General features: G+C 38.9%; 1 protein-coding gene, 1 long non-coding RNA gene and 1 pseudogene across 5 annotated transcripts in view; 2 read left to right on the top strand and 1 right to left on the bottom strand.

Moving 5' to 3' along the window:
* Nucleotides 1-12815, top strand: part of LOC112393313 (uncharacterized) — a 35846-nt gene extending 23031 nt beyond the window's left edge. For 2 of the 3 annotated variants that reach the window (XR_003001884.1, XR_003001883.1), the window contains one exon: nt 1528-2785. This is a non-coding gene — a long non-coding RNA (uncharacterized LOC112393313). Of the gene's footprint in view, nt 1-1527; nt 2786-11634 lie in introns of those variants that run through there. The other variant, XR_003001885.1, reaches the window with a different exon arrangement.
* Nucleotides 1-26118, bottom strand: part of ZNF19 (zinc finger protein 19) — a 58736-nt gene that overhangs the window by 6918 nt on the left and 25700 nt on the right. Inside the window, exons 8-10 of one of the 2 annotated variants that reach the window (XM_024735462.1) lie at nt 23645-23764; nt 15015-15089; nt 14105-14239 (exon numbers count right to left, since the gene is read on the bottom strand). The gene's annotated coding sequence lies outside the window, so the exon portion shown is untranslated. Of the gene's footprint in view, nt 1-14104; nt 14240-15014; nt 15090-18887; nt 18903-23644; nt 23765-26118 lie in introns of those variants that run through there. The other variant, XM_024735463.1, reaches the window with a different exon arrangement.
* On the top strand, nt 6312-7705 carry LOC112393311 (protein enabled homolog pseudogene; annotated as a pseudogene).

The raw sequence follows: 26118 nt of genomic DNA, 5'->3' as shown, positions 1-26118 counted from the left end.
AATTCCTGAAAATCTTATATGTCCTGACATAGAATGTTTCTTTGTCATCAAAATCGAGGCTCACACTAAAGGGACTGAACCTCCGAGTATTAGGGAGATGCTCTGCTCTTTCATGCAAAGGCAACAACAGAGCTGATGGCACTTGTAGGTGAAGTCCATTCTGTGTCTACAAAAAATTAACACCTCATTGTCAGGCTTTTGTCATCCTGATGTCCTTATAACATGACAACAGTCTGCTCCTAAATCAGAGAAATTAAGATGGGTAAACAATAGCTGTGAATTAAACAGTCTGGGATATGGGAAACCAAGACAGCTGCTTGGCTTTTCCTGGCTTCCTGGCAAACCCCATTTCTATTTGATGGGTTAAGGCCTTCCCTGGCTGCAAGGCTGATGCCCTCACAATGACAAGGAACCTGTTGGAAAATGTGTTTTCCACTTGGGGTATACTTTCCACAATCTCCAGTGAACAAGGCACCCACTTCACGTGACAAATCACATAAGCCTTAACAAAAACCTCAAAAACTTTAAAAAAAATATCCTCAATCATCAGGCAAGGTCACCAAAACTAATGGGAAAACTGGACTCAAGCAGAGCAAAAATTAATTATATGGGATTGAATGAGCTTGTAAATATGATTATAATTTTTATGATTTTTTTGTCTGAAATATTACTGGCTTTTCACCTTTGTTTTCCAGATATAAGGAAACCTTTCACCTTAAGCAAAGTATGACTTACAGCAATTTAGTAAATTATTCCTTTGTAAGCAGAACTGAAGCATTTATCTTTTCTCTCTACCTGATTCCTCCTGAATGTAGAATCTCTTAGGTTCCTCACAGCCTTTCCAGGTGAAAAAGGAAGTCCACTTCCTGGCAGAAATAAGAACCTCAAGATATTTTGGAACATAGTTAGAGAGGAATCCACCTAAATCTGTAGGTATTGCAGGTAGAATCTAATGGCATGGCTTTCCTGGCTTTGAGAGGCCTTTTAAAAGTTCAATTTGAGGTCCCTTATGAAAAGTTGCAATAAAGCCAAATTTCAAAGGGCCTATATGATCAGTTATACTTATGTAAATAATCAGGGTAAGTGTATAGAAACCAGATTTATTCTTCAAACAAATTAGTCTTAATTTGACTATGTTTGGTCAAAATGAAGATAATTTATATAGAAAAATTAAGTTTCAATGATATACCTTCGTGGATATTGAGGTTTTATATGTACTGAGGTGTTGTACTTACTGCCTACATCCGAGATGCCACTTTGTTATGTCACATTATTGTAAAGTTTAATTGAATTATTAAAAGGATATTCCAAGCTTGCTTCTGAAGCCAATCACAGTGTTCTATCTTTGGATGAAGATCAGATGCTCCATGACCTGCACCTAGGAGATTGGGCATACTGGAAAAGATATCATTTAAAGGACTATCTCAAACCTAAAAGGAAGGATCCTTATCAGGTACTCTTAACTGGCTCATGCACAGTAAAACTGAAGGGAATTAACTCTCCAATTTTTATTTCTCACTTAAAAAGGGCCTCTGCATCAGACTGGTCTGTAGAGGGGACTGCTGACCTCAAACTCACCTTAAAACAACCATCAAGCCAGGAGGAGAAGAGGATGACAACAGTGAGTGGACAGCTGACCCAAGAATCCGGGCCAAGCCTGTAAGACCCATCCTACTAGTTCGATTGAACTGTTATTCAAGTGTTTGTCTCCCTATCAAAACTGAAAGTTACTCTTCTACTTCTAGCTATACTTTTGCCCCAATATTGAAGATGGAAAGAAAATTCTTCAGTAAAGTTGTCACAAAGCATAGCTAGGGATAGGCCCCTCATAATACCTGTCACTGACTTTTCAGATGTTGCTAATGTTACCACTCACCCAGACCAACCTCTCTCTGACCTAATCTTTCAGGTTTAAATTCTTCAACGTATTAATATGGCCATTCCTTGTCTGATACTATCTTCAGTCCCTAGAGACTGAGCAATACTTACCCCAGGACCCCCTCCCTCTGTCCCTTACTTAATTGAAAAATGTCTTAATAGCTGACAAATAGAAGGTATATATTTATTAGAATATTACGTTATCCCATTGTCTATACATCAGGAAATAAATGAATCTCCTTTCTCTCTTCATTAAAGAGTCAAGCAGTCTGTGTTAGCAAAATACCAAGATACCAGTGGCAAATCTTTTGGGAATCTTGGTTCCTAATGCAGGAGTGTATGTAAACAAAAAGATCAGAAATTTATCAGCCACCACTAGTCAAACAGCCAAAAAGACTGCACTGCAGCACAACAGAGATCCCTATATTCCTTAGCCCAAGTAGTATTAGATAACTGGGCTGCCTTAGATTTTCTACTGGTATTTGTGCTATTGTTCACACTTATGGGTTAAATTTTTTTTTTAATTAGAATGGGGATAATAGTAACCTGTCTGAGCTTGTTATTTCAATTATAATTCCTGAGATAATGGTTAGTAGAATGATAGTAAACACAAGAGGGTTTATTAGTACTGGAAGGATGCAAACCAACATTTTTGGGGTATGGGCCCAATAGTTAGTTAGCTGACTTTACCATGAAGAATTTAAAATTCTTAAGGGTAGGTTCAATTTCTATGATTCTAGAAATAGGAGGGTTTAAACCTCTATTACTAACTCTATCAAAATAACTCTTTGTCAGACATATTTCTTATGTTTGTGGTAGGATGCCTGATGTGATGACAGGTAGTGAAACTTCTCATACACATAAGACTAATGTTAGTGGTAAAAATTTTTTCATAAGAGATATATAAGCTGATCTTATCAAAATTGTGGGCAGGATGCTTGAATTCATAGAAAGGAAATTGTTAGGAGGAGTGTTTTAATGATGACATTGGCTGTACAGAATTCTAGCATGTAGGGGTTGTTAAATGCTCCTAAAAATAGGATTGTTGTGAAAATACTTATTAAAATGATATTGACATATTCTGCTAGGAAGAACAGGGTGAATAAGCCTGCTACATTTTCTACATTGAAGCCAAATATAGGTTAAATCAAATGGGACTCTGTTGGTTTCTGCTAGAGTAGAGATAAATCACATTCTGGCTAGGGGTCAGGATGGGAAAATTAGTCATAGGTATTCTTGTGTAATAATTACTGCTGAAAGTATAAATGATCATTTATCACTAGAACTGATAAGAGAATAATTGCCACTGTTACATCATATGAGATTGTCTGTGCTACTGCATGGAGACCTCTGATGACTGTGTATTTTGAATCCAAAACGCATACAGATCAGAGGATGGAAAAAATGGCTAGGCTTGATAGCTAGTATAAATAGTACACCTAGGTTTATATTAACTAGTGGAAAGGGTAGGGGGAGAGGAATCCATCTTGTGAGAGCCAGGCTTGAGGCTAGACTTGGTGCGATAATACAGAAATTGATGAGATTGATGGTCATACTGTTTCTTTAATAAATAATCTGACTGTATCAGCAATGGGTTATAATAATCCATAAGGGCTGACGATGTGTGGCCCTTTCTGGATTTGTATATAGCCTAGGAATTTCCGTTCCATTAATGTGAGGAATGCTGCAGCTAGTAAAAGTAGAATTAGTGAAAGATTATAAATATTTCCGTAGGAAAAGGACTTGAACCTCTGCGGATAAAGGTTTTAGTTTTACACAATTACTGGGCTCTACCACCCTAACAAACCCTGTTCTATAGTGGGGTATGTATAAATTAATTGAATTGAGATTATATCATCAATTAGTTTGAAGACATTTTGTAAAGTAGGCCTTATTTCTCTTGTTCTTTCATACTGCAAGAAATATAGAATAGAAACCTACTGGGATTACTCCAGTCTGAACTCAGATCAAACAGGACTTTACTAATCACTGAACAGACCGTTAATAGCAGTTACACTATTGGGATATACTGATCCAGCATCAAGGTCATAAACCTTATCGTCAGTATGAACTCTACAATTGTGCTGCTACCCTAGGGTAACTCATTCCACTTATCAATATTTTGGATCATTAATGATAAAGCATTTTGACTAGCTGGTCTAAATCTTAATCATTCTGATGTTTTATTCTCCAAGGTTACCCCAACCAAAATTGTTAAAACATTAAAAGCTATGTTGGGGCTTCCCTGGTGGCGCAGTTGTTGAGAGTCCGCCTGCCGATGTGGGGGACATGGGTTCGTGCCCCGGTCCAGGAAGATCCCACATGCCGCGGAGCGGCTGGGCCCGTGGGCCATGGCCGCTGAGCCTGTGCGCCTGGAGCCTGTGCTCCGCAACGGGAGAGGCCACAACAGTGAGAGGCCTGCATACTGCAAAAAAAAACAAAAAACAAAAAACAAAAAATCTATGTTGGAGACTTTCAAGATGGCAGAGTGGAAGGACCTTGAGCTTACCTCCTTCTCATGAACACACCAATATCACAACTGACTGCTGAACAACCACTGATTACAAAAAAAGACTGGAACCTACCTACCAAAAAACATCTTCTACATCTAAAGGCATAAAGAAGAGACCACAATGAGATGGCAGGAGGGGCATACTCGCAATATAATCAAATCCCCCCATCCCTCCACCCCCGCCCGTGGGTGACCCACACACTGGAGAATAATAACACTGCAGAGGCTTTCCCACAGGAGTGAGGGTTCTGAGGCCCCCATCAGGCTTCCCAGCCTGGGGGTCTGGTGTTGGGAAGAAGAGCCCCTCAGAGCATCTGGATTTGAAGACCAGCAGGGCTTAACTTAATGCAGAGCTCCACAGGAGTGGGGGACATAGAGACTTAACTCCTGAAGGTATTGCACAAAATCGCATGCACCGGGACCAAGGGCAAAAGCAGTAACCTCATAGGAGCCTGGGCGAGACCTACCTGCTGGTCTTGGAGGGTCTCCTGGGCAGGTGGGGGGTGGCTGTGGCTCATGCTGGGGTCATAGAAGCTGGTGGCAGAAGGGGATTGTTCATCTGTATGTACTCTCATGGAGGCAGACATCATTAGCAACAAGACCCAGCCCCACCCAACAGCCCGTAGGCTTCAGTGCCAGACGCCTCAGGCCAAACAACTAACCGTTGGGAACACAGCCCCACCCATTAGCAGACGGGCTGCCTAGAGACTTCCTGATCCCACAGCCGCCTCTAGATATGCCCCTAGCCCTGCCCACCAGAGGGCCAGGACCCAGCTCCACCCACCAGTGGGCAGGCATCTGCCCTTCCCGCCAGGAAGCCTACCCAAGCTTCTAGACCAGCCTCACCCATGGGGGGCAGAAACCAGAAGGAAGAAAACTACGATCCAGCAGCCTGTTGTCTCAAACGCAGGCCGGACATTACCCTGGGGCCCCTGGCCCTTGGGTGACGAGAGAGGAGTGCACTGCTGGGACACACAGGACGTCTCCTACAGAGAGCTACTCCTCCAAAGTCGAGAAAGGTAATTAACCCAAAATGAGGTGGCAGAGGAATGTGTTTCAGATGAAGGACCAAGATAAAACCCCAGAAGAACTAAGTTATTGTGGAGGTAAGCAATCTACCTGAGAAAGAGTTCAGAGTAATGATTGTAAAGGTGATCCAAGAACTTGGGAGAAAAATGGACGCACAGATAAGTTACAAGTGTTTTTTAACGAAGAGTCAGAAAATATAAAGAACAACCTAACAGTTGAACAGTACAATAACTGAAATGAAAAACACACTAGAAGGAATCAACAGTAGAGTAAATGAAGCAGAATGGATCAGTGAGCTGGAAGACAGAGTAGGGGAAGTCACTACTGTGGAGCAGAAAAAAGAATGAAGAGAAATGAGGACAGTTCAGGAGAGCTCCGGAACAACATAAAGCACACTAACATTCACATTATAGGGGTCCCAGAAGGAGAAGAGAGAGAGAAGGGGCCTGAGAAAATATTTGAAGAGATAATAGCTGAAAAGTTCCCTAACCTGGGAAAGGAAACAATCGCCCAAGTCCAGGAAGCACGGAGAGTTCCATACAGGATAAACCCACAGAGGAATACACCACACTGCACTGTGATCAGGATGACAACAATTAAAGAGAAAATATTAAAAGCAGCAAGGGAAAAGCAACAAATAACACACAAGGGAACTCCTGTAAGGTTATCTGCTGACTTTTCAGCAGCCACTTTGCAGACCAGAACGGAATGGCATGATACTCTGTTCACTTATTATTTTAAGTGTATCTGTCAGGCAAGAGCTATTGTGATGGATTACAATGATGCCAATAAAAAGTGGGTACCAGCTGGTGGTTCAGCTGAGTTCAGCACAGTTCTTATATATCGTCATACATGGAACAACACATTGAGTGGTGGGCAGGAAGATTCAGGACCATCAGGTCGTGGTAAATTGTGCCACTCCTAAAGGGCTGAAGTACAATCAAGCAACACAGACGTCCCACCAATGGGGGGACACGACACTAGACAGATGTACGGTCTCAACTTTGGCAGCAAAGAAGATGCCAGTGTCTTCGCAAGTGCCATGATGCATGCCTTAGAAGTGTTGAATTCACAGGAAACAGGGCAAACGTTGCCTAGACAAAATTCACAGCTACCTGCCCAAGTTCACAATGGCCCATCACAAGAAGAATTGGAAATTCAAAGAAGGCAACTACAAGAACAGCAACAAAAGGAGCTGAAGTGGGACAGGCTAGAGGGAGAGATTGGAGAGGGAGAGGTTAGAAAGGGAAAGGCTGGAGAGGGAAAGACAAGAGCTGGAGGGGCTGGAGAGACGGTCCTGGGAAAGACCAGAACGAGAGCCGCGGGAGCAGCTAGAAAGGGAGCAGCTGGAATGGGAGCGAGAGCCAAGAATGGCAAATGCTGCTGCCCCTGCCTCTGTGGAGACGACTCCTCTGCTTCTGAGCCAGGCTTGCAGGCAGCCTCTCCGCCGGCCGAGACTCCAGCCCAGCAGGACATTGTCTTGGGACCACCTGCACCCCCACCCCCTCCTCCACTCCCACCAGGTCCTGCCCAGGCATCAGCTGCACTCCCTCCTTCCCCAGGACCCTTCTGCCTCTTCCACTTCCAACCTCAGGGCCCCTGCCTCTGCCTCCTCCACCTCCTCTTAATCATATACCCCCTCCTTCTCCACCACCTGCTTCTCCCCTCCCTGCATCTGGATTCTTTTCGTGGATCCCTGTCTGAAGACAATCGCCCTTCAACTGGACTTGCAGCTGCAATTATTAGAGCAAAACTTAGGAAACTGTTGTGCATGGAGGATGCCTCCTTCCCAAGCGGAGGGACTACCATTGGTGTGAATTCAGCGTCATCTAAAACAGATACGGGTCGTGGAAATGGACCCCTTCCTTTAGGGGTAGTGGTTTAATGGAAGAAGTGAGTGCCCTGCTGGCCAGGAGGAGGAGAATTGCTGAAAAGGGATCAATACAAAAAGAACAAAAACAGGACAAACATGAAAATTCAGAGTCTGTAACTTCTAAGGCCTCTTCAACAAGTACACCTGAACCGACAAGAAAACCTTGGGAAAGAACAAATACAATGAATGGCAGCAAGTCACCTGTTATTTCCAGACCAAAATCTGCGCCCTCGTCAGAGCCCAGTGCCAACGGAGTCCAGACAGAGGGACTGGACTATGACAGGCTAAAGCAGGACATTCTAGATGAAATGAGAAAAGAATTAACTAAGCTAAAAGAAGAGCTCATTGATGCAATCAGGCAGGAACTGAGCAAGTCAAACACCGCGTAGAGAAACAAACTAAGGAGAGATAGGACTTCAATCTGGAGTGAAAAAAAAAACCCTACAAACAGCAACTGTTAATGACAACAAACCTACATTTTCTGAGCTGTAAGAAGAAAATGGAAATAGAAGGAGGGAAAAACCAACATACTTTGAAAGCCTTCAGACATTACTACTCTGGCGATAAGCCATTTCCCTCCCAGTTTGTTGCTTTTTTCTGACCTTTACAACAGGATGGAAGAGAGTTGCATAGGAGTTCCTGTATCAGTTTTGCAGAAAATACTAAACCCATCAGGCAGGATGACCGCAATGAAATATTTTCATGTCAAGAGAAAACCGCACATTTTCCACAATCCATTGCTAAAATAAAAAGGAGAAAGGCTTGAGAAGTTTTTTTCAGAGAATGCTGATGAAGAATTTAGCAAGTTACGCTATTGTATTGTAAACGGTTCTCTCAGGTTTGTCTTCCTATCATATTTAATATTCCATGAATAACTGAGATCAGCCCTATGTAGTTAAGATCATAAAGTGTGGAACCAAAGGAATTGTATTCGCTTTCAAAGGGTGATATTTATAAGAAAGAGTCCTAGAAATGATTTGTCCAGAGTGAGGAGTTTTAGAATGATAGGAAGTCTCTCGAGTTAGCCTTCAGGCAATTTTGTAGATTCAAACATAAAATTCATCCAGAATTTGAAGATTTAGATGCCTTCCTGAATCGTTACAGTGCTTTACCAAATCTATGACTTCTACGTAACACAAACCAACCAGTGGTCAAATGTAAAACAATATATTGTAGATTCACTGTAGGTTTTCGACCTTGTTTAGATTAATGCCTGCAGACGTTTTTGTAATGTAATTACAACCTCCACAAAATCAGTTTTGTAAATTGCAGACAGTAATGCATGTCAAACTAATATGTAGTGGCCTTTTCAAGGCCTAGTCCCAGGGAAAACATCTTGTAGAGTAGAGGGGAGTGGGAGGAAGGGAAGGAATAATGTTTTATTTAAAGTTAACTTCCGTACTATCTTTTTTCTCAATTATCTGCATGAATAATAATGAGGACTATTTTGTGACTTCGATAAATATGTTAACAGAACCAAGTACTTAATCTTCTACATCATGTCTCTGGCTATTTGTATTTTAACTTCAGTAAGTTCAGTGGTCTGAAACATGATTCAGACCATTTATAATTCACATGAATTATATCTTACTGTGGAACTCAAAAGTTCGATCCCTGAATTTGGCAGCTATTATTACCTAGGGGCCCTGCAGTTTTACAGGTGTTCAGGTGCACGTTCCTGACTACAAAGCTGCTTTTGAATTTTTGTTAGGTTGAAATACTGAAGAAGTAACAATGATGGCAGCAGTCAATGTCACAGAAATCATTAAGGGGAAAACGAGGGGTCCTGCATAATTTTCTTTTAATAGACTTAGGTGGTGGGAAGAAGGAACTAGATACTCTACTTACCACCGTGTGCACGTGCGTGTTTGTGTGGGCACTCGTGTGTATGTTATCCACTCCCTTTTCTTTGAGACTTCTAAGATTAAAATAGGGGAGAAATCCTGTATGTTGCAATGACAGAATTTTTTGAAAATTCAGGAAATCAGAAATTCTCCAGGCTCCATCTTGATTTATGCTTGAGTTGTTATGTGCCATATTTGCTTTGAAATCTTTGGTTATCAGTAGTTGTACTAAAATTTTGAAGAAATAATCCACTTTCATCTGCTTTCTAGATTTCTTAATCTAAATTCATAAGACAGATCTTGTTGATAGCATAGTTTTCTAAATGCTGCAGGTTTGCAGCCATTACCACTTCAAAGAGGTTTGAATGAAGGAATTTTTTTTCCTTGTTAAGATAGTTCCTGTTTCTGTAGAAACTTCATTTTTAGATTAATTTGTGATGGATAAGCTATCATAATTCAAGTATACATTTCTTTTTTTCTACCAACTATTATCATCCAATAGTAAAGACATTAAAGATGCAGCAAGCTTATGAAGTACTGCTTTCTAAAAGAAATAGGCATTTTCATCTTTATTATTGTACTTTTGGTTATGCAAACACTTTGATATGAATTTTTTTAATTAAAGATTTATTTATTTTTATTTTTGGCTGCATCAGGTCTTAGTTGCAGCATGCAGGATCTTTCATTGTGGCGCGCAGGCTTCTCTCTAGTTGTGGTGGGAGGTTCCAGGGTGCGTGGGCTCTGTAGTTTGCGGCACACAGGCCCTAGTTGAGGCGCGTGAGCTCAGTAGTTGGGGCGCGTGGGCTTAGTTGCCTTACGGCATGTGCGATCTTAGTTCCCAAACCAGGGATTGAACCCGCGTCCCCTGTATTGTAAGGTGCATTCTTTACCACTGGACCACCCAGGAAGTCCCGATGATATAAATGTTTATGTCCCCCATAAATCTAGTCAGAAATCACTTTGGATTTTGTTGATTAAGTTAAACAGTCTATAGTAGGATAGAGTATTGGGTACAAGTGGTCCAAAGTAAGATAAAAGACTACAATAAGAATGCTAGATCTTAAAAAAGAAACTGGTTTATGCACTAAACGTTTTGTGCCTTGGTCTAATAGTAACATGATGTCTGTGTAAAAATGAGAGAAAGAACCAGTGTTGAATCACGTTTTATTTCCTGTCATTCTGCATTATCTCAGATTGCTAAATGTGTTCTTTCCAAGAAGTTTTATCGAATTACTGTATACAGTTACTGTCCTGTGACAGTTTTGTCATTGTTAGAGATTTCAGTAATTAAAATGGGAAACAGAAGCTTGTTTTCCTTATCAAACCTGTTACTTGGACCCACATTATTATGATGGTTTTCATGCCTTTGTACATTGGATGTCTTAAGCTGAGTGCAGTTTAGGGGATCCTTTCTAATTACAGGAAGGTGATCTGACCTGTGAGAAGACTGTACTATACACTATGTAAATAGCTAACAACTCAGTTGCAAACCAACTGAATGTCCAATCTTAGTGCTTGTACTGAAATCTCTTCAGAAGAGTCATTATGATCTCAAAGTTTGTTTCAAAATTTGCAAGCATTAAGTGTCAAACAAAACTGAAGATGAAACACTAATTCTTGTGCTTTAGATATACGTCCTTTTTAGAGTTTTTGGTTCTCTGCTATTTTTACTGTACTGTTTCATTTATATTTCCTACACATGAACTTCGTTTGTGCAATTGAAATAAAACTGCAGTATACACATGTTAAAAAAAAGGCTATGTTTTTCCTTAAAGTACAGTTACTGTTTTTTTGGATTAATTAATTAAACCTCCATAGGGTCTTCTCATATTATTCCTGCCTCTTCACAGGAAGGTCAATTTCACTGATTAAAAGAGACAGTAATACTCTCGTGTGATCAGTTATACAGGTCCTTACTTAGGAAAAAATGACTATGCTGCCTTTCCACACTCAGGATACCATGACCATTAAACAGATGTCACTGGGCAGGCAGTGCCTCTAATACTAGAAGTGCCAGAGGTAATGTTTTTTTATAAAGGAGCAGGGTTTGTGATTGCTGAGTTCCTTTTACTTTTTAAAATCTTTCCTTAAATGCATGCCTGTGTTGGGTTTAACAATTGTTTTAATAAATAACTAGGTATTGGTCTAGGTTTATTTTACTGTTAACTCTCAGTAGGTTAATGTTCTGATATAAGCATAGGCAAGGAGCAGTACTACTTGTTACTCAAACTGAAGATGTTGCTTCTATTAATAGATTAGTCCAGTATTAAATTAGGGCTGGTTTATTTACTATTGGTATTTAAGATGAATGTGTGGTCGACCTTGAACACTTTTGCAATTGGTGGCTGCTTTTAAGCCAAGTATTGTTTATGCTTACTCTCTGGGGAACTGTGTATCCTGATACTAAAAGCTGTACCTTTTTCGAATAACATTTAAAGTTATAATAAAAGTTATGTTTCTTAAGTAATATTTAAAGTTGAACTAAAATTCTTTTCTAGACAACCAGCTATCATCAGGCTTGTTAGGCTTGTCACCTTTACCCGAAAATCTTCTATTTTGCCATACAGGTGAGTTTGTTCTTGTAAACTGTTCATAAGTAGCTCATCTGCTTTCAGGTTATCTAACTTAAGTTCTCTATGTTAAAGTTTTCTAGTTAAATCATTATGCAAGAGATAAGAGGTAAGCTTTGCTTTTTGGTATTTTGAGTACTTCTTTCATCATTCCCTTAGCATACTTTATAACACCAGATTTAAATTTCTGTCTCCTATACTTTAGATGTTGAATGAATGTTTAATTCACTTATGGTAGTTGAATTCGGTGGGAAGTTTGGGCTAGTTTCAGTACAAAGTGTTCATGCAGTATGAAATCTCCTGGGTGTAAACCAGGTACTTTTCTTTAAGCTACACTTTGATTCATCCAGGCATACTTTCCAGTATGCTCACTTATCTCCTCTTGTATGTTTGGAACTTATTACTGGGATATGAAGTTATCACTTTGAGGGGGGAGTCAGAGTGTGTGTGTGTGTGTGTGTGTGTGTGTGTGTGTGTGTGTGTGTGTTACAGAATTTTATATATTTTATGGTCCTGAGGTACAAAATATAGCTCATTTCTTCCCCTCCCAGAGGTTACAATTTGATCTAACGTTTTGATGTCTCATAATTTTGCTTACTATCGTTTACCAAAGTTTCCTGAGGATGACAATACTTAGGGCTGGTGAGGTTTATCAGAGTTTATCAGTTACAGAATAGGTTCCTCTAGAGGAGTATGAATCACTGCCAAGTCTTTTGACTTTTAGGTTGATGCTGGTAGTATTCTGGCAAATCATTTTATTGTTATAATTATTTGAATTTATGGCTAAGCATAGTGGGCGATCTAATCCCAGTTTAGATCTTAGCTGTCATGTAATCAGAAATGTGAAAGTCACAGTTTATTTTTGTTTTAGCTATGGCTTTTTACAGCTTAGCTAGGACTTCATTTTATTTTGGGGTAATCTTTAACACGCTTTTCACTGGATTTCTATTAACATGGGTTAATCTTATGACCAAGGTGGCTGACATGAAATTTATCAACCCTAATTAGTTAATGTAACTTACTCAAAAACTTTTGTTTGGGGCTTAATTTTTATCACTGCCATTTCCCATAAGGGCGTAGTTAAGTAAGTTGTTTTGAGCTACTTTTTAGTGTGCTTGGTGCCTGCTCCTTTTAATCTTTTTTGAGTTAAAGGATATTCTCACTGTGATGCAGATACTTTCATGTGTAATTTTATTTGAAATTAATAGAAAGGGTAGGACCAAATCTATGGGTTTATGGAGTTAGTAAACTCAACTAGGTATTTACAGTGCCTCACTTTAATTATTAAGCTTCATCATTAGGTTGAGTAGGATTTTGTATGTATCATATTTATGTAATTAATTGACAATGTTAAAATATTGAAATAATTTTTTTCTTGTGGAGATTATTAAAACGTAATTTTAATTTTGTTTGAGGTAAATGACAGATCGAGGGGGATGGCTGTCTATATAAGCCTTATATATGTACATGATTCAATGGTATAGTTAAGAGGCAAGTTTGGAGTTACACTTACTTTGGGTTGGTGAAGTGACAGCAGTATGTTTGTTAGGTGAGTTAGTTGAATCTTGCATGCTTCGACTTGTTTTGGGGGTTTGGCAGGGTGATAATGGTATATAAAGTATGAGAATTAGTGGGGTAGGGGTTTGATTAAGCAAGCTGTTTACCAGATATGAGTGTGCCTGTGTGGTATGTGTGTAACTGCTCTATATCCTGTGACCATTGATGCAATAACATATTATGGTAGATGATGTTGGAAAATAATACTCAATTCAAGCTCAGCTACAAGTATTTCGGCTGTGTTAAGACCTCTGATGGCCAAAGCTGAGTCACAGCATGCCCCCCAATTTAAAAATACCAAAAGCATGAAACCAGTTATGTGTGAACATGGCTGATTAGCCATTAGTCCATCGAGGTATATTATTGAAGAGGAAAGAGTAGGCAATTTTAGGTGAGATGGTCCTGAAGTAATAAGAGCCAGATGCCAGATACAGTTCATTTATAGAAATCCTCATGGTTCATTGGCCTAGAACGAGGAGAGAGGCATATTTGTGGATGGGTTGATTGTGGCTTGATTATTAAGCTCTGGTTATCGGTTATGATAAACATGATGACTGGAAATGATTTGACTTTATGTGATATGTATGATTAATAAACATATGTCCTGTATCATATCAATCACTTCAACTACCCCTGGAATCTAATGTGAGTTAAGCTGTTTAATGTGTATGTAATACCAATAGGCTGATGTACTTGCTTATACACATGGGATAATTAATTTATGATTACATATCATGTATTATGCATAAGAAGGTATATATACTTACATATGTGGAAGGGCACAAAATGCACAAAGTACACAGTAATGTTAGTTTTCAAGATGTCACTTTTAAATACTTACACAGTACTTAAAGACAGTGTTAATGTCCCATAAGCAAGTTGTTCAGGGAATCGTTGAAGTGGAATTTCAGCTTCGGGTGTTGATGGTGGGGCTGGAGCTTCTTCCTCGAGTCTTAGGGAAAAATGTTTTCCTTTTCTGGTTTAGAAGAACAAAGTAATAAATATACTACAAAGACTCTTCATTTTAGGAGGTTATTTTCAATAATGCTTGTTAGTGGTATAAGGACTATAATTATGAGAAAGTATAGAATAGATGCTGTTTGTCCGATGATAATAAATGGGTGATCAATGGTTTGTCTTCCAATTCATGTTACTGTTAATAGGTCCCCTACAAGTACCCAGAATAAACGTTGGCTAAGAGGTCATAATGTTATACTTCATTGTTTCACTGTATGAAGTACTGGGACAATCAATCAAATTAGGAATGAGATGGTTAATACTAGTACACTTCCTATTTGTTGTGAATAGATCACAGAATTGCATATGAAAATAAGTATTATTCTCGTTTGACGTGAGGGAGAGTGCTGAGGAGGTTAGGTGGGGAGTATAACTGTCTCTACCTAGAAGGTCAGGTGAGACTAGTACTAGTATTAGTAAGATTACAAATAGGAACAAGGCACCCAAGATATCCTTAATTGTGTAGTATGGATAAAATGGGATTTTGTCCATATAGGGTGAGATCCCTGTTGGATTATTAGAGCCTGTTTCATGAAGGAATAATAGGTGAAGAACTGCTAAAGCTGCAATAATGAATAGGAGGATAAAGTGGAACGTGAAGAATAGGGGAAGGGTGGCTTTATCAACTGAGAATCCTCCTAAGAGTCATTTGACTAGGTTAATGCCAATGTAAGGAATTACTGAAAGGGGACTTGTCATGACTGATGTTCTTCAAAAGGATGCTGGACTATTACCTTAAATAGTAGGATGATTCCGTTGTTTGTTTCATATTTCTAGGAAGGTGTAAGATCCATAACACAGGGCTCGCCCTACATGGATAAATAAGCAAACAAAGAATAAGAATAGGAAAGGTCTGTCTGCATATACATACCAGATAATTCATCCATAGTTTGTTTTGGTAGATACGAGTTATAGATGAGATGTATCTGATGTATTAATGTATTGTTAAGAATAACCCTGTTGGGCTTCCCTGGTGGTGCAGTGGTTAAGAATCCACCTGCCAATGCAGGAGACACAGGTTCAAGCCCTGGTCTGGGAAGATCCCACATGTGGAGCAACTAAGTCTGTGCACCACAACTACTGAGCCTGCGCTCTAGAGCCTGCAAGCCACAACTACTGAGCCCGTGTGCCACAATTACTGAAGCCTGTGCGCCCTAGAGCCTGTGCTCTGCAACAAGAGAAGCCACTGCCAATGAGAAGCCTGTGCACCGCAACGAAGGGTAGCCCCTGCTCACCACAACTAGAGAAAGCCCACGCACAGCAACGAAGACCCAATGGAGCCAAAAAAATTCAAAAAATAACCCTGTCAAGATTTGTAAAATTAAATATAAAGCAGGGATGAAATTTTCATCATGAGCTATTTGATGGGGCTGGTAGATCATTATATGCATTATTAACAATTCTGATTAATGGGTGGGATTTTAAAATGTTGGTCATTAGTGTTTCTATAGCTAAAATACAATGATGATTTTTCAGATCATTGGCCACGATTACATTGCATTTAAGAATAATGATGACACACGTTGTATTTGTTTTAAGTACTATTTTGGTAGTTTTGTAGGTCTTTCTTCAAAACCTTCACAAATTTATGGCGGGCTTGGGTTAACTGGGTTAATTCAGTGGTTGTGATATTGTAATGAATTTTGGTGGATCGTTTTTGTGCTTAATGGTTTTTAAAATTTGTTTAAAGAGAATGAATAGTTTTTGGTTATACAACAGCTATGTCTACTAAGCAGTGTCCTGAGGTTTGAGAGTCTAATAAAACGCTCTTAGGTATATTTCTTTAATGTTATGATAGACATGCAAATTAAAACCACAAAGTGACATCTATTCACATGTAATAAATGATTATAATCAAGAACAAACAAAAATGCTGGCAACAATGTAGAGAAATTGGAACCCTTACACATTGCTTGTGGAAATGTATAGTTTGGCATTTCCTCCAAAAAGGTAAAATACAATTAGAGTCTGGTTCAAGAACTCAATGCCTAGATATATGCCACAAAGAATTGAAAACAGGAGTTCAAACAAAAACTTGTACGTGAATATTCATAGCAGCATTGCTTACATTGGCCCAATGGTAGAAAAAATTCAAATATCCATCAGTGGATGAATGGATAAGCAAAAGAGGGTAGATCTATAAAAAGTTCCATATTATTCTGCCATACATAGAAATATAGCAAAATGGTGCCATCTGCTGTGGAAAAACAGTATGGCAGTTCGTCAAAAACAAAGTATGATTCACTTCCACTTCAGGATATATACCCAAGAGGTTTGAAAGGAGGGAGTTAAACAGATATTTGTACACCCATATTCACAGCAGCATTACACTGGCCAAAAGGCACAAGCAACCCAAGTGTCCATGGATAGATGAATTGATAAGCAAAATGTGATAATATACACAAAGGTACATTATTCAGCCTTAAAAACTAAGGAAATTCAGACACATGCTACAACATGTATGAGTCTTAAAGTCATTATGCTAAGTGAAATAACCCAGTCACAAAAGGACGAATACTATATGATCCCACTTCTGTGAGGTATCCAGAGAAGTGAAATTCAGAGACAGAAAGTAGAATGTGGTTGACAAGGGTTGAAGGGAGTTAGTGGTTAATGGATGCAGTTTCACTTGGAATAAAACAAGTACAGGAGATGGATAGTGAGGATATTTGTACAATAATATAAATGTGAATGTCATAGAACTATATATTTTAAATGGTTTAAGTGGTAAATGTGAATGAAGTACTGATACAAGTTACAACATGTATGAACATTGAAAACATCCTAAGAGAAAGAAGCTATGCAGAAAAGGCCACCCAGGGCTTCCCTGGTGGCGCAGTGGTTGAGAGTCTGCCTGCCGATGCAGGGGACACGGGTTCGTGCCCCGGTCCGGGAGAATCCCACATGCCGCGGAGCGGCTGGGCCCGTGAGCCATGGCCGCTGAGGCTGCGCGTCTGGAGCCTGTGCTCCGCAACGGGAGAGGCCACAACAGTGAGAGGCCCGAGTACCGCAAAAAAAAAAAAAGAAAAGGCCACCCAGATCATACTCATCTTGTGTGCTTTAAATCCATCAAGGCTGTGAAAATGAGGGGAAGTCTCAAGATTGCTTCCAGAAAAAGAAAACTGGGTCAGAATGGAAAAAGACATTTTCGTGCTTTGGGGCAGGTGATGGAAGTGGAAGTGGAGCCAGTGGATTGGATTAGAAGGTGAAAACTGTAATGATTTCTCATATGGGGGTTATAGGGGTGTTTCCTGGGAGAGTGTCCCTTTTTGGGGTGAAAACACAATGGAAACAGTCATTGAAATTGGCATATGTGGTAAAACAGTGATGACTGGGGAATCTGAACTTACAGATAAAGACTACATTGTACTGCTACTGCAAGTTTTCTGTATGTTTGAAGTTAGTAGAAAGTAAAAAACTTTTCAAAACATGTCAACACCATGCCAGAAGAATAGATAAGACATCAAACTTCATGATGAGGCCAAGCCCTACCCAGATTCATTTCACCCAAAATGGTTAAGCTGCTTAACTGCTCTTGTAGGAATCATATATTATTAAGAGGTGCTATGGGAAGATTATATTATTAGCAGTCACTGTGTCTTGGGGGTTGTGGATGACCTGGGATGTGGTAGAAACAAAGGGATTTTTGAATTACAATTTTCCACATCAAACCACCAAAAGTTACAAGTAATACATGAATTTAGTAAAGCTGCATGATACAAAAGCAATACACAAAAATCATTTGAGTTTCTATACACTAATAAAGAAGTATCAGAAAGAAAAATTAAGAAAACAACCCCATTTACAGCTGCATCAAAAAGAACAAAATACCTAGGTATAGATTTAACCAATGATGTGAAAGACTTGCACAATGAAAACTGTAAGACACTAATAAACCGAAGAGACACAAAAATATTTGTGATCAGGCACTGAAAGAATATTCTTAAAACGTTCATCCTTCCAAAGCAGTGTACACATTCAATTCAATCTCCAACATAATTAAAGTGGCATTTTTCACAGAAACAGAACAAACAATTCTATATATCCTGTGTGGAACCAAAAAGGACCCCAAATAGCCAAAGCAATCCTAAGGAAGAGAACACAGCTGGAGTCGACTTGCCCCCTGATTTCTAACTACACTGTGAAGCTACAGGAACCAAAACCAAAACTTGGCATAAAACAGGCACATGTACCAGAGGAACAGAACAGAGAACCCAGAAATACACCCACATGTATGTGGTCACTTAATTTATGACAAAGCTGCCAAGGACATACACTGGGGTAAAGTCCCCTCAATAAACTGATGCCAAAGAAACTAGATACCACACACCAAAGAAAGACACTGGAAACTGTCTACACACAAAATGACCTGAAATCCAGTTTCCACATCAAGCCCATTGTCTGCTGGCTTCTCTGAAAATAGACCCCCTTTCAGCAGTCAGCCGCATACAGGAAGCTTCTCCCCACGTTTTCTTTACCTTTTACTCCTGCGGCGGTGCCTCCCAGCAGGTCCTGAAGACACTGGCTCCTGTCTGCATGGACTAGTATGTCCGGAGGAGACCAACCTCCTGTCTATGTTGACTCAGCCAGTCATTGTCCGGAAGCCAAAGCCCTGGAGAATCCTGAAAAGACCAAGCCCCGGTCAGCTGCATGGAATCAAGTCCTTCGGCTGAACACGCACTTGCCTCGAAAGTCAGAGAGGTGGACTTGGCTCCACCTGCTGGCCAGTTTGGAAGTGCAAGCCTCAGCCACTTACCTTCCACTGGAGGCCCTGCTCTCAGCTGGCAGGTGAATACACTAAATTTGAAAGTTCAGACTCAAATGGAGCCCCAAATCCCATGATAAGCCACAAACGGAAAGAAAAAGATTTGCAAAACACTTATCTGATAAAGGATTTGTACTCATTATATCAAGAACTATAGAACAAACAACCCCATTAGAAATGGGTAAAATCTGAATGGAGACCTGGCCAAAGTAGATAGTAAATAAGCATACAAAAATATACTCAACATCATATATCATTAGGGACTTACAAATTAAAACAATGAGGTAGCACTGCACAACTATTAAAACTGCTGAACTCAAGAAAAAAAAAAAAGACACTACTAATTGATGGAGTGTGAGGAACAATGGGAACTATACATCACTGCCAGTAAAATAAATATACAGCTACTTTGTAAGACATTTTGGAAGATTTTTCCAAAGCTAAACAAATCTCACCTAAAGAGCCAACATCCTGCCTCCAGTATTTAGACAACTGCTCTTCAGAGCTAGGTCCAAACAAAAACGAGGATGCAATTAAGCATAGCATCTCTATTCAGAATGGCTAAAAACTTAAATCAGTATGCCCTTCAACAGATGAACATATAAGAAAACTGGGGTACATCCATGTTGGGGGAACAGAATTTGCGACCCCAAAATATGCCTGTTTGGTGTAAGGATTATTTTGGCTTGATTGATTGTTTTTAAAAAAGACAATTTCTGAAAACCAAGTCAATATTACACTTTTGTGAAGGAAATTTACATTTATAAGGGAAATCTCCATTTAAAAAGTTGTCTCCCTCTCTGTACCAGGAATAGATGACTAAATCTCATGAAACACTTATCATGGCTCAAACCCGTGTCCCCTGCATTGGCAGTCGGATTCTTAACCACTGTGCCACCAGGGAGCCCTTCTTTTGTTTTTAGGTGAAGGTGGTATTTAAGGTGATGACTTAGGCCATTTCAGGGACTAATTTTTCCTGGGCATCGCCCATGCATATAGGAAGTACAAATGTTATTAAAATTCTCTTTGTTTTTCTGATGGTAATCTTTTATTATGGGGGGCACTTCTCAACCAAGAACCTAGGAGGATGGAGGGAAAATTATTTTTCCTCTCATACACATGCAATGGAATACTATTCAGACATAGAAAGGAATAAACCATCAACTTTTGCATAAAACATGGATTAATCTTACAAGTATACAGTATTGCTAAGTGAAAAAATCCAGTCTGAGGAGGTACACACTGTATGACCCCACTTATATGACATTCGGGAATAGGCAAAACAAAGATGGTAGGGCTTCCCACTGGTGGCGCAGTGGTTAAGAACCCGCCTGCCAATGCAAAGGTCACGGGTTCGAGCCCTGGTCCAGGAAAGTCCCACATGCCACAGAGCAACTAAGCCTGTGTGCCACAACTACTGAGCCTGCGCTCTAGAGCCTGTGAGCCACAACTACTGAAGCCTGTGCGCCTAGAGCCCGTGCTCCGCAAAAAGAGAAGCCACTGCAATGAGAAACCCGTGTACTGCAATGAAGAGTAGCCCCTGCTCACTGCAACTAAAGAAAGCCTGCGCACACCAATGAAGACCCAAAAATAAAATAAATTAATTTGTTTTAAAAAAAGAAGATGGTAAACAAGTTATGGTGTGGGGTTTGAAATGTTCTATATGGTACTTTGATGGATACTTGCCACTATGCATTAATCTAAACCCATGGGTTTTTACAACCCAACAAGTAAATCATAATCAAATTTATTTACGATATGGGAGTGTCACAGGATGGAATACAGATGTGACAAAGAATCTAACTGATTTAGAAATGTACAGAAAAAACTCACTGTTGGTAGGGCAAAAGTTGCTGACTTAAGTAACTATGGAAATAAATGGACTCTGTAGAGCAAAGGCAAAATGTGCTATACATAAATACTGGACTCTGTAAGTTCTTTCCCATGGTGGTAATACCTAACAATAGTAATACTACTATATCTGTAAAGGAAGCAAGCAATGAATTCAATGTAGGATAGAGGTGGCAGGCTGGCATCTTACATTTGGAATCGATAGTTACAGAAAAGCAAAGGCAGAAGGTTACAATAACCATGCAATAATGGGCAGATTATATTTCCTCAATTTTAAAAACTTTTGTGCATCAAAAGATGATATCCAAAAAGTGAAAACACAGCCGGCAGAAAAGAAGAAAATATTTGCACATTGTATTATATCAGACAAGAATCTGTTCTTCAGAATATATCAAGAACGTTTACAAAACATCAACAAAAAGACAACACAAATTTTAAAATGGAAAATGACTTGAATAGACCTGTCCCCAGACAAGAAAAGCAAATAATCAACAAGCACGTGAAAAGGTGTAAAACATCAGTTGTTGTGCTGGAAATGCAAAGTAATACCATAATTCAGTACTCCTTCACACATACTAAAATGGTTATAATCAAAAAACAGAAATTAACAAATGTTAACACTGTAGAGAAAATGAAACCCAACATTGCTTGTGGAAATGGAAAATGGTGCAGCTTATGTGCATAATAGTTTGGCATTTCCAATAAAAGATAAAAATACAATTATCATATGGTACAACAACGTCACTCCTATAGACCCCAAAAAATTGAAAACAGGTATTCAAAATGTTGGAGAGGATGTGGAGAAAAGGGAACCCTCCTACACTGTTGGTGGGAATGTAAGTTGGTGCAGCCACTATGGAGAACAGTATGGAGGTTCCTCAGAAAACTAAAAATAGAACTACCATATGATCCAGCAAGCCCATTCCTGGGCATATATCCAGACAAAACTCTAATCCAAAAAGATATATGCACCCCTATGTTCACAGCAGCACTATTCACAACAGCCAAGACATGGAAACCACCTTAATGTCCATCGACAGATGAATGGATAAAGATGGGATACATATATACAATGGAATACTACTGAGCCATAAAGAAGAATGAAATAATGCCATTTACAGCGACATGGATGCAACTAGAGATTATCATACTAAGTGAAGGAAGTCAGAAAGACAAATACCATATGATATCACTTATATGTGGAATCTAAAATATGACCCAAATGAACCTATTTATGAAACAGACAGACATGGAGAACAGAGTTGTGGTTGCCAAGGGGGAGGGGGGTGGGGGAAGGATGGAGTGGGAGGTTGGGGTGAGCAGATGTAAGCTATTATGTATAGAATGGATAAACAAGGTTCTACTGTATAGCACAGAGAACTATATTCAGTATCCTATGATAAACAATAATGGAAAAGAATATTTAAAAATATATATATGTAACACTGAATCACTGCTGTATAGCAGAAACTAACACATTGTAAATCAACTATACTTCAATAAAAAATAAATTAAAAAATAAAAACAGGTGTGCAAACAAAAACTTGTACACAAATATTCATAGCAGTGCAGTTCACAATAGCCAAAACATAGAAACAAGTAAAATGTCCTTCAAAGGGTGAATGGATAAATAAAATGGGTAAATCCATAAACTATCCTATACCATATAAAGGAATAAAGTAAAATGGTAGTGCCACTCTGGAAAACAATATGGTAGTTCCTCAAAAACTTAAACAGACAATTAATGTATGATCTGTCAGTTCTACTTCAGTATATATACTCAAAATATTTGAAAGCAGAAACTGAAACAGATATTTGTACAACCATATTCATAGCAGCATTATTCACAGTAGCCAAAAGGTGGCAGAAACCCAAGTACCCATCAACAGATGAATGAGTAAACAAAATATGGTATGAACGAATAAACACAATAGGACATGATTCAGCCTTTAAAACTAAAGTAATTCTCATACATGCCACAACATGGATGAACCTTGAAGTCACCATGCTGAGTGAAGTAAGTCAGTCCAGAGAAGTCAAATTCAGAGACAAAAAGAATGGTTTCCAGGGGCTGAGGGCTGTAAGTGAATGGATACAGAGTTTCACTTGAGAAAAAATTTTAAAGTTCTAGACGTGGATGGTGAGGTTATTTGTACAACAGTATGAAGGTAGCTAATGCCACAGAACTGTACACTTAAAATGTTTAAATGGTAAATGTCATGTAATGTATTTTTAATAACAGTGGGGAAAAATGAATTAAGTACTGATAAGTGTTACAACATGGATAAACACTGAAAACATCCGTACTGAAAAAAGCCATACAGAAAAGGCCACCCTGATCACATACTTGTCTTGTGTGCCTTAAATCCATCAAGGTTATAAAAATAAGGGAAAATCTAAGTAATCATTCCAAAAAAAAGAAAACCGGATCAGAATGGAAAAAGATACTTTCAAACATTTGGACAGCTGGTGAAAGTTAAACTGGGCTTGTGGATTAAATTATAATGTGGGTACCATATAATTTCTTGATTTGGGGCTTATGTGCTGGTTCTCAGGGAGAGTATCCCTGTTTTGGGTAAAACACACTGGAGTATTTTGTGTGAAGTGGCAAATGTGAATACTTTTTACCTTTGTGGAAAATTTTCTGTATGTGTGAAATTACTAGAAATTACTTTTCAAAACAACCATGTCAATACCATGCCAGAAAAACAGAACACATCGAACTTCGTTATAAATGCCAAGACTTACCCAGATCCAGTTCAACGAAAGCTGTGATGTTAATTGGCCTTGTAGGAGTCCACATGTTATTAAGAGACACCGTAAGAAGATTACACTAGGAGCCACCATGTCTTGGGTGTTATGGATGACCTGGGATACAGTAGAAACAGTGGGATTTTAGAATTACAACTTTCCACATCACTCCACAAAAAAAACTGTTGGAATAAAATTTAGTGAAGTTGCAGACTATAAAATCAATACACAAAAATCAGTTAAGTTTCTATGCACTAATAATGAACCACTAGAAAGAGACATTACGAAAATCCCGTTTATAACTTCATCAGAAAGAACAAAATACCTAGGAATAAATTAACCAAGGACATGAGAGACCTGTACTCAGAAAACTATCAAGCACTGATTTTAAAAATGGAAGACACAAATAAATAGAAAAATATTCTGTGCTCATGGATTGGAAGAATTACTATTACTAAAATGTCCATTCTACCCAAAGCCATCTACAGATTCAATGCAATCTTGATTAAATTTCCAATGGCATTTTTCATAAAACCAGAAATAATAATATTTGTATGGAACCACAAAGGATCCTGAATGGCCAAAGGGATTCTGAGAAAAAAGAAAACAGTTGGAGGCATCTCCCCCTCTGACTTCAAACTGTATCACAGAACTAAGGTAACCAAAACAGTGTGGAACTGTCACAAACACAGATACATGGAATAAAGGAACAGAATAGAGAGCCCAGCAATAATCCCACATATGTGTGGTTAGTTAATTCATGACAGTAGGGCCAAGAACATACAACAGGGAAAGGACAGTCCCCTGAGAAAATGGTATTGGGAAAACTGGACACTACTCCAAGTAATTAGAAAACATGGAATGAAATGAATATAGACATAAACTTTACAACTTGTACCCAAACTCACCCAAAATTGTCCACAAACTTAAATTAAAAAACTATAAAAATTCTAGAAGAAAACGGAAAAAAAATCTACATGACCTTGGGTGTGGAGATGACTTAACATACACCACCAAAAGCCTATCAACAAGAAAAAAGTTAATAATGTGGATTTTATAAAATTAGAAAAACCACAAATTGAGAGAAAAATATTTGCCAAGCACATAGCTAATAAAGGATTTATAATCAAATTTTCCCAAGAACCCTAGAACAAAAAACCTCATTAAAAATGGGTAAAGATTGGAACAGACTCCTGGCCAAAGAAGATATACAGAGTGTAAACAGGCATACAAGAATATACTCAACTTCATATACCATTAGGGAAATACAAATTAAAACAACGAGCTAGCACTGCACACCTATTTGAACTGCTAACTCCAAAAAATGACAATATCAACTGGGGGAAGAACAACAGGAACTTTCCTTCTCTGCTGGTGGAGTACAGGTACAATCACTCTGGAAGACAGTTTGGCAGTTTTTTCCAAAACTAAAAAAGTCTTAGCATAGGATAGAAAAATCAGACCTCTAGTATTTAGACAATTGCTTTGAAAAACTGTGTTCAAACAAAAACTACCATAAAATTATACACAAGTTCTATTCATAATGGCTAAAAGCTTAAAGATATTAGGATGTTCTTCTGTAGATGAACGCATAAGATTATTGGGGCACCTACATGTCAAGGGTAAGAGCATATGGACCCCAAATATGCCTGTTTGATATAAGAATTATTTTAGGCTGATTAATTTTTTTCAAAACTGCGAACATGGAACAATATAAACGCATTAGAAGTTGCTTTTTATGAGGTCGTTACAGGGTGGGATCTGAACCAAGAACAAAGAAGGGTGGAGGAAAATTTATTTTTCCTCTCCTATATATGCAATGGAATACAATTTAACAATAGAAAGAAATGAACCACAAGCCCAAGCAAAGACAAAGATGACTCTATGTATATATTGCTAAGTGTGTCAACCAAAAACAAAATAACATAATGCAGGAGACAACAAACAGGAAAAGAATTTATTTGGGGTCTTTAAGAATTGCTGTTTGGGAGACACAGATTCAGGTAACCCTGAAAGTGAAAGGTTCTTGCCTCGTCCCAGGCAGAATTCAGAGATGAGACAGGGAGGTCAAGAAAGTAAAGTGAGGATTTATTTAAGCTATAGTACGCTCTTGGGGAGAGGGGCAGGCTCAGGTGAGTAAGCTGCCCTGAGTTTTTTTTGGCAAGCCGGTTACATGGGGTGTAATGTTCATTGGGGAGGGAGGGATTTGGGGGTCATATTCCCTGATTTTCACCCCAGCGCCACCTTCCCCGGGGGAGGAGGAATTTTTGTCCTTATTTAGCCTTGATCAGAAGTGTCATGGCTTCTGTGCATGATGGGTACTTCTTATCTGCAAGGCTAATTTTATTGTAACGAGAGCATAATGAGCAAAAGGTTACATTTGGACACCAGATTCCCGCCTTTTCCTACCTTTCTTTGCCTCCAGGACACTTATCCCAAAATGTATGGTTTCCTGCCAGTTTGGAGGTTCC

The sequence above is a fragment of the Neophocaena asiaeorientalis genome, unplaced genomic scaffold (assembly GCF_003031525.2).
Source record: "Neophocaena asiaeorientalis asiaeorientalis breed wild unplaced genomic scaffold, Neophocaena_asiaeorientalis_V1.1 scaffold40, whole genome shotgun sequence".
Taxonomy (NCBI): Eukaryota; Metazoa; Chordata; class Mammalia; order Artiodactyla; family Phocoenidae; genus Neophocaena; species Neophocaena asiaeorientalis.
Note: the sequence above shows the minus strand (reverse complement) of the source record. Positions and strands in the feature narration are given on the sequence as shown.